The sequence below is a fragment of the Pundamilia nyererei genome, unplaced genomic scaffold (assembly GCF_000239375.1).
Source record: "Pundamilia nyererei isolate P.nyererei 1_Seehausen unplaced genomic scaffold, PunNye1.0 scaffold00074, whole genome shotgun sequence".
Lineage (NCBI taxonomy): Eukaryota > Metazoa > Chordata > Actinopteri > Cichliformes > Cichlidae > Pundamilia > Pundamilia nyererei.
The window spans coordinates 1,571,973-1,585,847 of NW_005187475.1; the positions used below are offsets into that span (position 1 = coordinate 1,571,973).

At 38.9% G+C, this 13,875-nt stretch overlaps 1 protein-coding gene across 5 annotated transcripts in view; it reads right to left on the bottom strand.

The window, feature by feature from the left end:
* Window positions 1–13,484, bottom strand: part of dtnba (dystrobrevin, beta a) — a 30,234-nt gene extending 16,750 nt beyond the window's left edge. The window contains exons 1-3 of one of the 5 annotated variants that reach the window (XM_013911898.1): window positions 13,254–13,484; window positions 4,143–4,194; window positions 494–562 (exon numbers count right to left, since the gene is read on the bottom strand). The gene's annotated coding sequence lies outside the window, so the exon portion shown is untranslated. Of the gene's footprint in view, window positions 1–493; window positions 563–4,142; window positions 4,195–8,275; window positions 8,449–13,253 lie in introns of those variants that run through there. The other 4 variants (XM_013911900.1, XM_013911897.1, XM_013911899.1 and 1 more) reach the window with 4 other exon arrangements.
* Window positions 13,485–13,875: the final 391 nt, after the last annotated feature.

The following is a 13,875-nucleotide window of genomic DNA, read 5'->3' on the forward strand; positions in this document are numbered from 1 at the left end:
ACACACACACACACACACACACACACACACACACACACACACACACACACACACACACATTCCAGAGAGGATTTGAAAGCTTCCCAGGAGACTTCATGCTTCATTCAGACAAAAGAAGGATCCCTCCTTCCAGTTAGTCTCTCACACACATTTACATGTTTATGCAGCAGTTAAAACTTGCTGTTTCAGTGCTACTTCTGTCTCACACAGACTCAGACAGGCTGATATAAGTTAGTCAAGTATATGTGTAACTTGCAGCCCTTGTAAGACACTGCCGTCTTTACAAGTCTGTTAAAGTGACAACATTCTGTCATATAGTGTTTGAGTGATACCAAACATTTCAGCTTAATGAGGTCAGAGCTTTCACAAGTAATCCCCATGAGCCAAAAGCTGCTCTAAACCCTCCTTTTCTCTGCTCTTAGCTGTGTATGAGGTGAGTGAGAGGGCATAACCTTTAATAGGGTTATCTCAGATTCACAGAAACCACACTCACCTGCTGATCAAACCTTCTGTTTACAAGGTGCAACCAATCAGAAGGAAGTTTTCCAAAAGGGAAGATGATCTTTAAAAAAAAAAAGAAAGAAAAAAAAAAGAGGTGCTAGTGTAAGATAAATAAGAATTACTTTCAGACTATGAGTCATGCAAAGCTACTCGAGCAGATTAAAAAAACAGAACAAAAATGAAAATAGGCAGAACCGTTCCTCGCTCCTATCTCTACTAATTCTGGACACCAAAACTGGGGCTGGCCCTCTTTGTGGCGTTGACAAATTTTTAAAGCATTTTAGTGCAATGTCTATGGGCTCACACAATGACCATACCCTGGATAATCATCCTTAGTCACAAGGGGTCAACAAATCAGGTAGCTCTGCATGTTTGAGTTGGCAGATTTTTAATGCCAGATACATTTCCTGACCCAACCCCAAAGAGTCCCAGGATCAAACTATGGGTCTTACACTTGTTACACCATACTGTAAACCACTACACTCTGGAACAACTTCATTAATACGACCTAAAACTAGTGACAAAGCCCACAAGTCGTGAGGAAATTATTTACGAGGGCCTGAGAGTGAGGAACCTAAAGGCTTTTTTTACCCTGTAAACTTCTATACAAACAGACCTATTTTTCTCTGCAACCACAGGAGTCGCCCCCTGCTGGCCATTAAAAAGAATGCAGGTTTTAAGGGACCGCATTAGCTTCAGACTCTGTGGCTACATCCCTTTTTACAAATTTCATAAAGTCAATGGATGCATGCGACAGCAGAGTGTAGTTTGTGGAGATCACATGGTCCCAGAACAAACAGATGAAGCTATTAAACGTGTTCAGTAAAATCTGGAAAATCACAAATAAATGCATTAACAAGCTGACTCATGCCTTCACCTGATTTGGGGCCTGAGGAGCCATTCAAAGTAAGCAATTTTGTTTTGGCATCTGTTCCTACTTTGATAGAAAGAGGGTAGACCTTTATAATTTTGTTTACTACTGCATGACAAATGCACTAAATCCCCAGGCGGTCCAACTGTGTATTTTGTCCAACCAAGAGTGAAATTACAAAGTTATTTAGTGTCCAATCACATGTAAGAATGTGCGACCATTAAATTTTAAGCATCTCTGCTTGTAAAATGACTGTTAATTGACTCTCAAAGTAGCATATGTTTAATTAACCTCTTAATTTACCTCAGAAATATCTTTAGCTTCCAATATCCAAGGGCAAGGCGCCTGAATCGGTGGCTGTTGAGGGTAAATTAAAAGTTTAATGACTTCACTGAACAGATTTTTTTTTTTCACTGGTCACAGGCATGAGCCAAAAACAGAACTGTGACTGTTTCCAAAAGTCTCACCAGCTCCTCAGTTACCACAGTGGACTCTCCTGGTGAGTAAACTGTTATTTCCAGCCTGGCCTTGGTGATAACTACACCCTGTCTGTCTGTCTGTCTGTCTGCATGTATAAAGCTGACACAGAGGAACATTTGGTCTGTGAGCTGTGCTTCCTAATTTAACTCTAAAACCTTTAAATCATCATAGATATAATTATGCTTCCCACAATTAACCAAAACTATGCAAAAAAAGGATAAAAATAGCTTAGCTGTTGTTTTCCTAATCACTAGTTCAGAGTACAAAGTTAAGTCACAGGGAATCCACTCAGATTTATTTAAAACAAAACTCTGATATCAAACAAACTTTCACCCAGGTCACTGAACTCGTGTACTCGCAGCTGCCTAAATAAGCCCGACATCATAAAATAAAGGCTGAATTAAATACAGTAGGCTGGTGGGTGAAACAGTTCCAGCACTATTTGTGTCAGGACCCCTTTAGTCAAAACAGGACTGCTATTTCCACCTGCAGTGATTTATATTTCATGGCATGGCTCTGTTTTCGGACCTTCCCACCCTTCTATGTGCATGCATGTGGAGAGTAGCAGCATCAGTAACAGAAACTATGACGTTGCTTCAGGCAGAAATAGCATGAAATGGAGGTCACAGGTCACCTCTGGTTTAAAGGGGAACTATTATGCTTTCCTTCATTTTCTGTCAGCCAATATTATTATTACAAGAGCATTATTCTAAACAGTGACTAATGCAAAGGTACTGAAGTGCTAATTTATGGGCTAACACTATCAGATTCAGCTGTGAGAGGTGTGGTGGAAGATAGAGGATCCAAATGCAGTGGTAGGCAGAGGTTGAACATAAAGTTAAGTCTCTATTGCTTAAAATGAACAACTGTCAGTCCAGAAACAAAAAGAGGCACTAGGAAGCACTGGGAAAAACAGTAGGAACAGCACAGCTAAGTGGGACAACTCAAAAAAGGGCCAGTGGAAATGATCACAACAAATACACAAGGTGATGAGGGAAGAGGAAACAAGAGGGGAACACGGCTAAAGCTAATCACAGAAAAATCAGACAAGGGAAGTAAACAAAACGGCAAAATAAAACAGGAAATAAACAAGTGGAACATCACAGAGACTTGACACAAAAGGGCTGAACACGAGGGAAAATGTAATATACAAAACTAGGTACCAAAAACAAAGAAGCTAAAGTCATGGTGGATTACTGCTGAAGTGGTCTGTTTGCAAATAAAAGTGTCTTTACAGTAAATACCTGTATTACTGATTTGTGAAGCTAAGTGTTGACTAACAGAGTAGGGGCTCTCATTACCTTACTTTGTATACTTGAACTCCTAAAGTACAGGGGGCGAGAACTTAAAACAGAAGAGACCTGGAGAGTATTTACAGCGGCTCCTTTTCTGTGTGGGTGGAGACGCACATTGGTGTTGCACCCTGGTGTTTTATTAGCGCTAACATTTGCTGAGCTTTATGGAAACAAACACATTACTCTGAGCACACACTCTGTATCCTAGTGGTGATGTATGTTGCTAGGACTCTCCGATGACCCAAAGAAGAAATACTCACTACTGTCAGGCTTCATAGACATGGCACAGACAGTCCCAAAAGGGAGCCTTGCTCAGTGCAGGGATCAAACTGCTGACAGCCTCTACCTCCTCAGCCCTGACTCACCGCCAGTTATCTTTATTGGTAGTTGGAGATCAAAGTATAGGAGTAAATAACATAGAATAGTCCCAGAAGTCAAGAAATATTCCTACAGAACCCCATCGAACCTTACAACATTTTAAATTTACCTCATAATTCTCACCACACCATCAGTTTTGGTTTCCTTGAGACCTCTCTCTTATTATCCTTGATTTTATCATCAACAAAACTGACGTTTTCCCGCTAACAGAGACCTGGTTAAATTCTGATGACAATTCCACTGAGGACCAAAGTTGATTGGTTCTTTTGACATGACATCACTATTGCCATTTAAATCCCTCTTAAACACATATTTTTATCATTTCCATATCCTTACATAATTTTTATTAATCTTTTTCTTTTAATTATGTTATATTAGCATTTTATTCACTTGTTTTACATTTTTTATGTTATTGTAATTAATTTTATTCCTATTTCCTTTTTTATCGCCTCTTAAGTGTTTATCTTCCTGTTTGTTTCCTGCTTTCTTCTAAAGCACTTATTTTTGAAAGGTGGAATAAAGATGAACTTCAGTACTATTATCACCATTATATGAGTGTGTGTGTGTGTGTGTGTGTGTGTGTGTGTGTGTGTGTGTGTGTGTGTGCGCGGTCATACCTCTCTGTGTCAGGGGGGTCACACAGGACAGAGGAGTCTCAATAAAGGTCGTCTAGCAGAGAGACAGAGACAAGAGAAAGGCAGTTTGAGTGTTTCCAGCCTTTCAAAGACTCTTTGAGGACTCACCACACCTCGAGATCCCTACACATTAGTTGGAGACCCGCACATATGTTTATACTCATCTACAATCACTCTTTGGTCAATTTAGTTTATGCTTTGAGTTCTGACAGTGCTACTCATCAGCCTCCCACTAGACACACATATGGATTTCAAAATCCTATGCCGCCTTGTTCTCAAGTTATCGCATTCACAAACATCCACACCGCCTACCCAGGTGGCTGATGACAATACCCCATCAGCCCTTTTACAGCTGTGGGGTAATAAAACTTTTCTTAGCTTTTCATTGTTTTGTTTTTTTAGTCCAAATGAACGACACCTTCCGCAGCTTATATACCAGTGGACAATCTCCATGCTCTTATGTTGGAAGTTTATTGCCCACTTACGAGCCAACTGTAGCCCCTCATGTCTTGTGTTTCATAACTGCTGTGCGGTCACTTTTCTACCATTCAGCTGATTGAGCCCTGGCTCAAAACTCCCCTCTGGGTAGGAAAGTGCAATTTGTCCACATATAACTTTAGCAGCGTGTTTAAAGCAACGGTTTAAATTACTTTGTAGAAGTCCACACATTTCTCTGTTATTTGATTAAGAAAAATAGATTTCATGACTTTGGCCAACTCTCTAACCAGAACCTGCAGCAGGTGGAAAACTGGTTAATGACTATAGAGCTAAACAACAACTACAGAGTCCATCCCTGGCATGAGAAACTCAATAGTGTTTGAGCTGATTACAGTGCTCTGGTATTTAATTGTCACAATTCCAGAGTAGATACTTATTAAGATAACTGAATGGTACAGTGTCCTCCACAACAATGTTTCCACCACAAGTACAGCCCAAATCTGAGCGAAACACTGATTAGAGCAGGGGTAGGCAGATTCTTCTTTTCACATAGGGCCAGACTGAGAAAACGTTGGCAAAGGGCGGAAAAGAAACTTGTTGAAATACATGGATTTTGGTACACATGACAGACTGTTTTAAAGTAAGTCTTAGTAAATAGTTAATTCATTATTATTCATCTCTGGCTCTCCTCCACAATGTCCTGTTTCCTACCTGTCAAACCCAGAGATCACCACCCCTACCTGAGCCTGGTTCTGCTAGAGGTTTCTTCCTGTTAAAAGGGAGTTTTTCCTTCCCACTTTCACCAAGTGCTTGTTCATAGGAGGACGTCTGATTGTTGGGGTTTTCTCTCTAATATTATTATAGGGTCTTTACAATACAAAGCAAGTTGAGGCAACTGTTGTTGTGATTTGGTGCTATATAAATAAAATTATATTCTGGGTCTTTGTTCTAAAAACCCAAGAACTTTGCATTAGAAAAGGTTCATTTTTGTGTGTCAGTCTGGTGCACAGTCAGCCCTTAATAAAATGACTGAATAAAACATAAGCATTTACAGACTGAAGTGATTAACAAATAAACGGTCATATTTATGGATACGAATTACTTACACAGTACAGTTAACTCAAACTTTTAATATTGTCACAGAACAGACCTGCACCACTGCATGAGGGAAAGCTCGGCCAAAGTTTTAGCCACTGTGAAGTGTATGTTTTCATCTTCATTGATCTATTTACTACTGGACAAGTTCTATGCTCTTATTTTGAAAGTTTAGAAACTTAATGAAGAGACAGCTGATGCTTTCACTGTTATTTATAATCACAAAGTATATATCAGTAAGTATTATTATTCTATTTAATAACTTGTTGGTGTGTGGCTCTTTTGGTGCACACATGCACACGACATTTGCTGCAGGATTTGGGGAAATTTTAGGGAACTGATTAGTTTTCCTTTGTCCCTTTCCTTGTACCCATGTATAGATTAAACCATACTTTTTCATTTCTCACGTTGCTGATCTGCATGCTGAATTTATAAAACTAAGACTCGACACTAAATTAATACCATACTCTCTTCCATATTCTCTAAGAGCTGGAAACAAAGCATCATTATTTTTGACTGACGCGCTCCATTCCTTTGTTAAAAGCAACAGTACATGCTGAGTGCTTCTGCACCAGATAATCTAGTGTTTTATAGACAAATATAAGAAAAGACAGCAAAAACCGAACAGCTGCCAAGTGCCAACAAAACATAACTATAATGACAGGCTCTCAACAGCAGCAGAGTCAGCAATCCACCCACAACAAAGAATATTATTTCTCTGGTCCTTCATGCCCCACCACTGGCTCCCACAAATAAACACTGCCCCACAAATATTGTCCAATAAAACTCTAAAAGAAATATGTGAGAATGCAGGGAAAACAGTTTAAGGCAAGTTTCACACAGGATTTTAAATCTTTCTCCACAAATGTAGATGGTCTGAACTGCAGTCGTAGCACTAATCAGCTATTAGTTGTGTATGTGAACTCTGAATGCTATACATGTTGCTGTAAACTTATTTTGGTTGTTTTAAGCACTTTCTTAACAAACTCTATACAACATTCACTGTATCTAGTTTCAGCTCCTGTATGATGTGAGTGGATTTCCCAAATATGGTCATTTAAGACAAACAGCACTAGCTGTGCCCACAGAAGCTCCACCCACCTGACTACTGCATCACTCTATGGAAGCTTGCATATATAATAATAATAATAATAATAATAATAATAATAATAATAATAATAACCATCCTTAAGTCCAAATTTCGAAGTTATATCTCAAAATTTGAACTTCGTTATCTCAGTTTGAGATAGACAGTCAGTAAGTCAAAATTTAAGCTGAAATTTTGAGATGGCAGTATTTTGTTTTCAATGGCAGAAGCAAGCATCCAAACTGATCAGAAGGCATAAAAAAAAATAAAAATAAAAATAAAAACAATCACAGTGACATGCTGTCTGTTAGGAGCCATGCATTTGTTTTTGTCCTTATCATTCATCCAATCAGATAAATTTTCATGATCACACAGTATGGTGCAAAGTCTTATGATTGCAAAGAGTTCCACTTAAAAATCAATTTTAAGTCCATTTTGCAAACTATGGTCATTTACTGAGTCATAAAGGAGGAGTACCATGTCAACTTTATTTATAAAGCACTGGAAAAATGGCAAAAGCAGATAAGGATAAACACTGTACACAACATAATGTATACAATGAAAACAATTTTTAAAAAACCCCCAATTATAATTAAAAACAAGTAGGATCATCGTCTCATGCTGGGTCAAAGGCCAAAAAGTATAAAGGCGCTTTAAGATGAATTTTTAAAATGGACAATGTAGGTGCCTGTCTAACGTACTAGGCAATTTATTCCATAATCTAGGGGCAACAGTGAGCTTTCTCTGAGCTTTCTTTAGATTTCTGTATATGCAAGAATAACTTTTCAGATGATTTAGCAGCTCGGACAGGAGTTTAAGTAAAACAGCTCAGAGAAGAAGACTGGGGCAAGACCATTTAAAGATAAAAAACAAAAACAAGAACTTCACAAGGACATGCAGCAGCATTTTGAATCAGCTGGAGACGTGAGATGAAAGACTGGCTAACTCCGAAAGAAACTGACCAACAACTTGTCAGTCACAAGATATTAGCCAATGAGCATGCACTGACAGATCCACCCCTCGCTCATCACATCTGGTGTCAAAAAACACTCTGGTGGCTAAAAGCTTTGAGCTTCATAACCAATGGGTAACTTCATCCATCTTTTGTACCGCCTACGAGGCTGCCTGTGTCTTTATAATGTTAGCAGAGTAAATAACCAAAACAAATATAACATCAGAATTAACATTTTAAAAAGCGATACATGCCAAGAACTTTGCACTCGATGCATCTTTAGTGTGCCACGTATGTTGTCATAGTGTGAAAACTGGGCGTTGCACCAGTGCTGACCACCCAGCCAGTGCACCTGTTCATTAACAGCTACCCCCCCACACACACATACACACACACACCACCTAAGTACCTCATCAAAACAGCAGTTACACTTTTACAGGCTTAACACGTGAGCATGACAAATGGTCCTTGAATAAAAAACAAACACACATGATATTCCCTCACACAAACACCACTTTCTCTTTCACAAACACACACACCTACCAGTTTAAATACCAAAAATCCCTCTCTTCCAGCACCCACGCGCAATTCACCGCTGCGATCTGTGCGTGAATCCAAAAGCTGAAACTTTGACACGACAACACCGATACAGAAACGGGCGTTAGGCAGACACGGTGTTGCTTACCACCCTTCTAACACTGCACGCACACTATACATGCCACATGACCACATTACCACTTGCAGCTGCTCACTATTCTCACCAACTGCCTTGACAGGACATAACTAGTGTGCGTGTCACACATGATGAGCTTACAGTAGTGCAGGCTGCAACTTTAGACACTGACGTTTCTGAAATACCTCCGAGCTCCATTTATCCTCTAAATGACACGTCACTGTAAAACAGGTGAGGCTTTTTGGCCAGACAAAAAAATAAAATAAAAGCTCTGCAGTATTTTTCTAAATTAATTATTTAAAAGTTCAAGTTTCACACAACTGAGACACTTGAATTTTTCTGTGGCTGAGTGCATTAATGGCTGGTTTGGCTCAGTCTCAAGGGTCCTGAAGCTTAATGGCGAAAGCTTAATGGAGGCCAAATAAATTGTCACTTGGTAGCTGTATTTGGACTAGATTTAGTATTACCCTGGATCTACTATGCTCAGTCCCATCTCCGTATTTTTATTCTGTGACTCAGCTAAAGAAGCTTTACAAGAGTCACAGTTCAAAATAAACCTCATTGGCTCCACTTTAACATCTCTTCCCCCAACTTTTAGCTCAATATTTCACAAACTGCGGGCCGTGAAGGGCCAGTATCTGCAAAGTATGGAGTGAAAGTAAGTTGACTAAAATACTGAAAATACTGTGGCATTATATACGTGACAGAAAATAATGTATAATGCTTAAGAGGTGGACTTTAAATTTTCCACAGTGGGGTAGTTACAACTTCTTGCAATTCTCTTCTAATATGTGACACTACAGGGGAAAAAAATTACATCAACAAACCCATCAGTAAACAGAAGTTGATCATTTCTAATTTGACAAGTTCCAAATATTTTACTTTATTCCTCAAAATAATAACAAAAAAAGATTGCATTTGTCATTTAAATACCTTGACAACTCTAAGAAAATTAAAAAAAACAAAAACAAAAACAAACTACAAATCAAAACAGACTCCACTAATGCCCTTTCTTAGGGCCTTTTATTCTTTAAGGGACACTTTTGATTGCACTGAACTGAAATCAAAACTCTCCCCGCGTCTCCAGCCTCTCCCCCGTGACCTTCAATCTCTAAGCTGCAAAAAGAGACAGTCAGATGGACCCTGCGCAACCCCGGGGCCGTCGCCAGGCAGGTAAAAACAGAAGCAGCACATCTCTCATTTCACATTTAAGATATACAGCTAGCATGCCACGGCTGTCTGGAGGACTGACAGAGGAGATGCATGTTCTGATCTGCAGATATGAAGCGGTTTACTGTAAAGAAAGTTTGTTTTTTAAGTTTGTTGTAGGGGTTATTGAGCTGTTTAATAGCTGCATATCAGACAGTATTTAATGCACTTCTTTGCAACAGGTGACAGTAAAGTAAGTCTGACAAAACAAGTACAGTCAGGTTTATAAGTATTAGTAATTTTGCCTCTGTACACCACTGTGGTTAAAAACATTATGAATTACAGCCATTTTTAAACACAGTGCCTCATTTATGGATGATCTAATTTTATTTAGAAGTGTGCAGCAACTCTGCTGTGGCCAAATTAACCCTCATACAAAATATTTTATCAGAGTACCCAAACATATTTTACACAGAAATACCGTTTTAATGGCTGAGTTTGTGTTTATCATACCTGTACTGTTTCCTTTATCCATGAAAGCATTTTAAATTGTTCTAAATTTGATTTATTTAGACAATCTTGGTCTGTTGCTTCTTTCTTGTTTCAGTGATACTAGAAAAAACATTTTACAAACATTAAAAAAAAAAACATGTTTGACTGGATTATCTGATAATAAAGTCATCAAAGTCAGACTGCTTTTGGATTCAGACTAATAAAAAATCTTGGTAATTTGTAATATTTAAAAAGTTCTGTGGAGAATCACTGAAGTAGTAAATCTTGCTACTCTAGTTCAGGCCACAGTTGACTTCAAAACACTGCAATGTGGTAATAGCAAATTGAAAACTACTATAGAACAAGCCTTTAACTTTAGCAAGTATACATATATTGCCACTCAGATTTTCATGATCTTCCTACATAAAATATAGACCGACAAATTCACATGAAACTGTTTTTTGTTTTTGACTACATGACAAAGATTTGAAGATAAGACGAAAAACACTGAGAAATCGAGATCCACCAAGAAGCCGGAAGGAAGCAAACAGTGAGAAACAAATGTTGCAAGCAACAGGATGACGAGGCCGGAGAAAAACAAAGTGACAGAGATGGGAAGTGAAAGTTGTGTCTCAAGACAGCACAGAGACACCAGAGTAACACTAAAAATGTTCAGTTGGTGGGACAAACAGGCAGCTCCAACTGTGCAAACTGTAGTGTCAATCATCGCGGACTAACTATTACAGGAATTTAAAACAAGCTCTTATACAAATTTACTCCTAAACTTGTAATTCTGCACTGAAAACAAGCCTGTCATTACACTGCATTTTACTGCACTGCTGCAAGCCATCAAACTCAGAAGCATCAAGCATGCCTGAGAATAAACAGTCAGAAATCCCTATGAGCAGCTGCTCCAACATGCAAAATGCAGAATGCTTCCATTTCACTGTAATTTAATTCCTGAGAAATTATACAAAGCAGAGGTGGGTAATCATAGGTTTCAACCTCACCTCTATTATCTTCCCACCCACAGAGGAGACAGTAACACTGCTGCAGATCAGAAGACAATGAAAGCTTTCCACGAGGAGACTGAGATGAAACGTAACGAAGTGAGAGATGGTGCAGACACAGAATCTCTGCAGGTAAATCAGGTAAAACAGTCGCTACTTTTTAAATGCCTGGTTATCGTATGCAGGGTTTTGACTGGATGCCTGGAAAAAAGGAATGGCTAATTTTTGCTTCCCCTTTCATTATGTTCCACTAAAGGTGTAAACAAATCGCCCACTGCTCAATTAAAGTGCATAATATGTATCTACCAAGGAAAATGTGCCTTCGGGGGATAGTGTGAGACACAAATAATCAGTTACTGCAATCACTCTATTTTCACTGCCTTCCATCTCCTTTCAACTTCCTCCACGGGGAGGAAAAGTCTGAAGAAGTCTACTTTTCCTACAGTTTCCTGTGTTTAGTCACAGCTACTCTGATTGCTATGAACCTGACTGTTTAGATATTGTTAAAAAAAATAAAGACTGTTTATTTTCTACCTGAAGTTTGAATGCCAATTCAGTTTGGTTTGAGAAGGACAGAGAAACACTGACACTCTGAAATAATCTCATTATCAGCCAAGTAAATAATACCCGAGAAAGTTAAGTATCATAATATGCATCAATTTTGACACTGATTTAACTTTTTCAATCATGATTCAGGTAAAAAGGACACACATTATTTGATTGTAGTGTCTCAGGTGTGCAGATTTGACGCCCTTCTTGTTAAACGTAACAGTAAAGCGAACATTTTTGAGGATTTTAACTGCTGAAGATGCCACGCTGGGCTCTAAATAACAGTAAAGTGAATTTTTTATTTTTTTGAATGGACTGAAGAAAAATGCATTAGATTAACTGAGAATGAAAATTAGGATTCTGGCCTTTTAGGGGCTGACTACACTTATAAGCAGGATTGGACATATGCTTGTATATATACCATTTATAGGGGATTTAAACATAAACCTTTCACAGTATATTTTTGTTTCACCATCCCAATGAAGCCAGACTGCAATTTGGTATTTCAGGGTCAATTCGGAGGGTTACTTCACACTTCTAAATGTAGAATTTGAGACTTTATCAATTAAATTTGTGATATTTTCCTCACTGCAGCAAAGAGAAGTGCAGGAATGTAATCGACTTTGAGTTTAACTTTAATATGTGCTACTGCAGAAGGAGACCCAGCTGAGCACACTTGAGAGCTGGATATGGATGGCTTGGGTGCTGTCATGCTCTGCTAGACTCCCCCTAAATGCTTTGGTTATCTCCAGTAGCATCTTTTGGCAGGCTGTGGTGTCATAAATCATTTCGTTTGACCCGCACATGTCACATGAAATGGCTTATCAGTGGTTTCGAGTTATTAAAACATTTCCTCTCACCTAACCGGTCACATGATTGATTATGAAAAACCAAAGCATTATCAGCCAACTACATCTGTTTGCATTCAGCGTATTGACCATAACTGCACATAGGCACACATATGTAATATATATATATATATATATATATATATATATATATATATATATATACACACACATATATACATATACACACACACATATGTAATATATATGTAATATATATATATATGTGTGTATGCTTTAATTACACCCCAGGTGTGGGCCGAATTTTATAATGACTCTTTATAATGTCAAAAAAGTATTAAATTATGCTTTAGAAAGTTTATGTGTTTGGCAATCATCCAAGAAACGTAAAATTGACAGTTTTTTGAATGGAGTAACGTTCCTCCCATATGAGAGGACTAAAGTTTTGATTTAAAAAGTGGGCAGGACTTAGGTCTAACACTCCGGACAGGGACGGACACCGCTTTGGACTCTCGTTTGAGTCTAACCTTTCTTTAAACAGGTTTATTAAAGACTTTCTGGACTCGTATTTACGTTTAAATAGGGTCGAGTGAAAGCTCATTTTTAGTTCTGCCTACTTCTGGGAAGCTGAGTGACATCTGAGCGGCCATGTTGCAGGAAAGTTTTAACTCCCTGTTCACCTTGTTCCACCGAATGAATGTGTTCCTCAGACCTCTCACTGACTAACTCTGGTACATTTCACACCGAAAGTCGTTGTTAATGCGGATAAATCGTGAAACTACTGCTCCGGCATCATGTTATAAGCCTTTAACATCCTCTGAGAGACGAGCTGCACTCACCGGGATTATTTTCGGCAGGTATTCGCGTCCAAACACCAACATCAACACTGAAACGTGTGGCTCCGACTTTAGATGTATCTCGGTTTCTTTCTTTTTTCGCGGTACTTTCTGGCGTCCTCCTCGGTTTAAATAACAGCGTCCCTCGGTCCCGTTACTTATTTCCGTGACGAGCCATGTTTCATACCCGCTGCTGCTGCCTCTGCTGCTGCACCGGTTGCTGCTGCTGCTGTGATGAAGAAGTGAACTATTTTTGAAAGAAAGTCACTCCTCTCAGTCAGTCCTGCCCCCTCCCCTCGGCTCAGAGCTGCCACTGACACAAAACGAGCTCACTTCACAGTCAGTAGTACAGTTCGTCCGACTTTACTCGCTCAATAAAAGGACATGTACTTCAAGAATAAAAGGAATGCCGACTGAGCTGCATAGGGGGCCCAGGGCAAAGTTAGCGTTTGGGTTCACGTCCCCCCCCCAAAAGAACCTTATCATGTCCCATCTCTAACTAAAAATACTAACTGTCTTAGTGCTACAGTGCTGTGAAAGTATTTGCCACTTTCCTAATTTCCTACATTTTTGCATATTTTTCAGGCTTAAACGTGTCAGATCATCAAACAATTTTTATATTAGA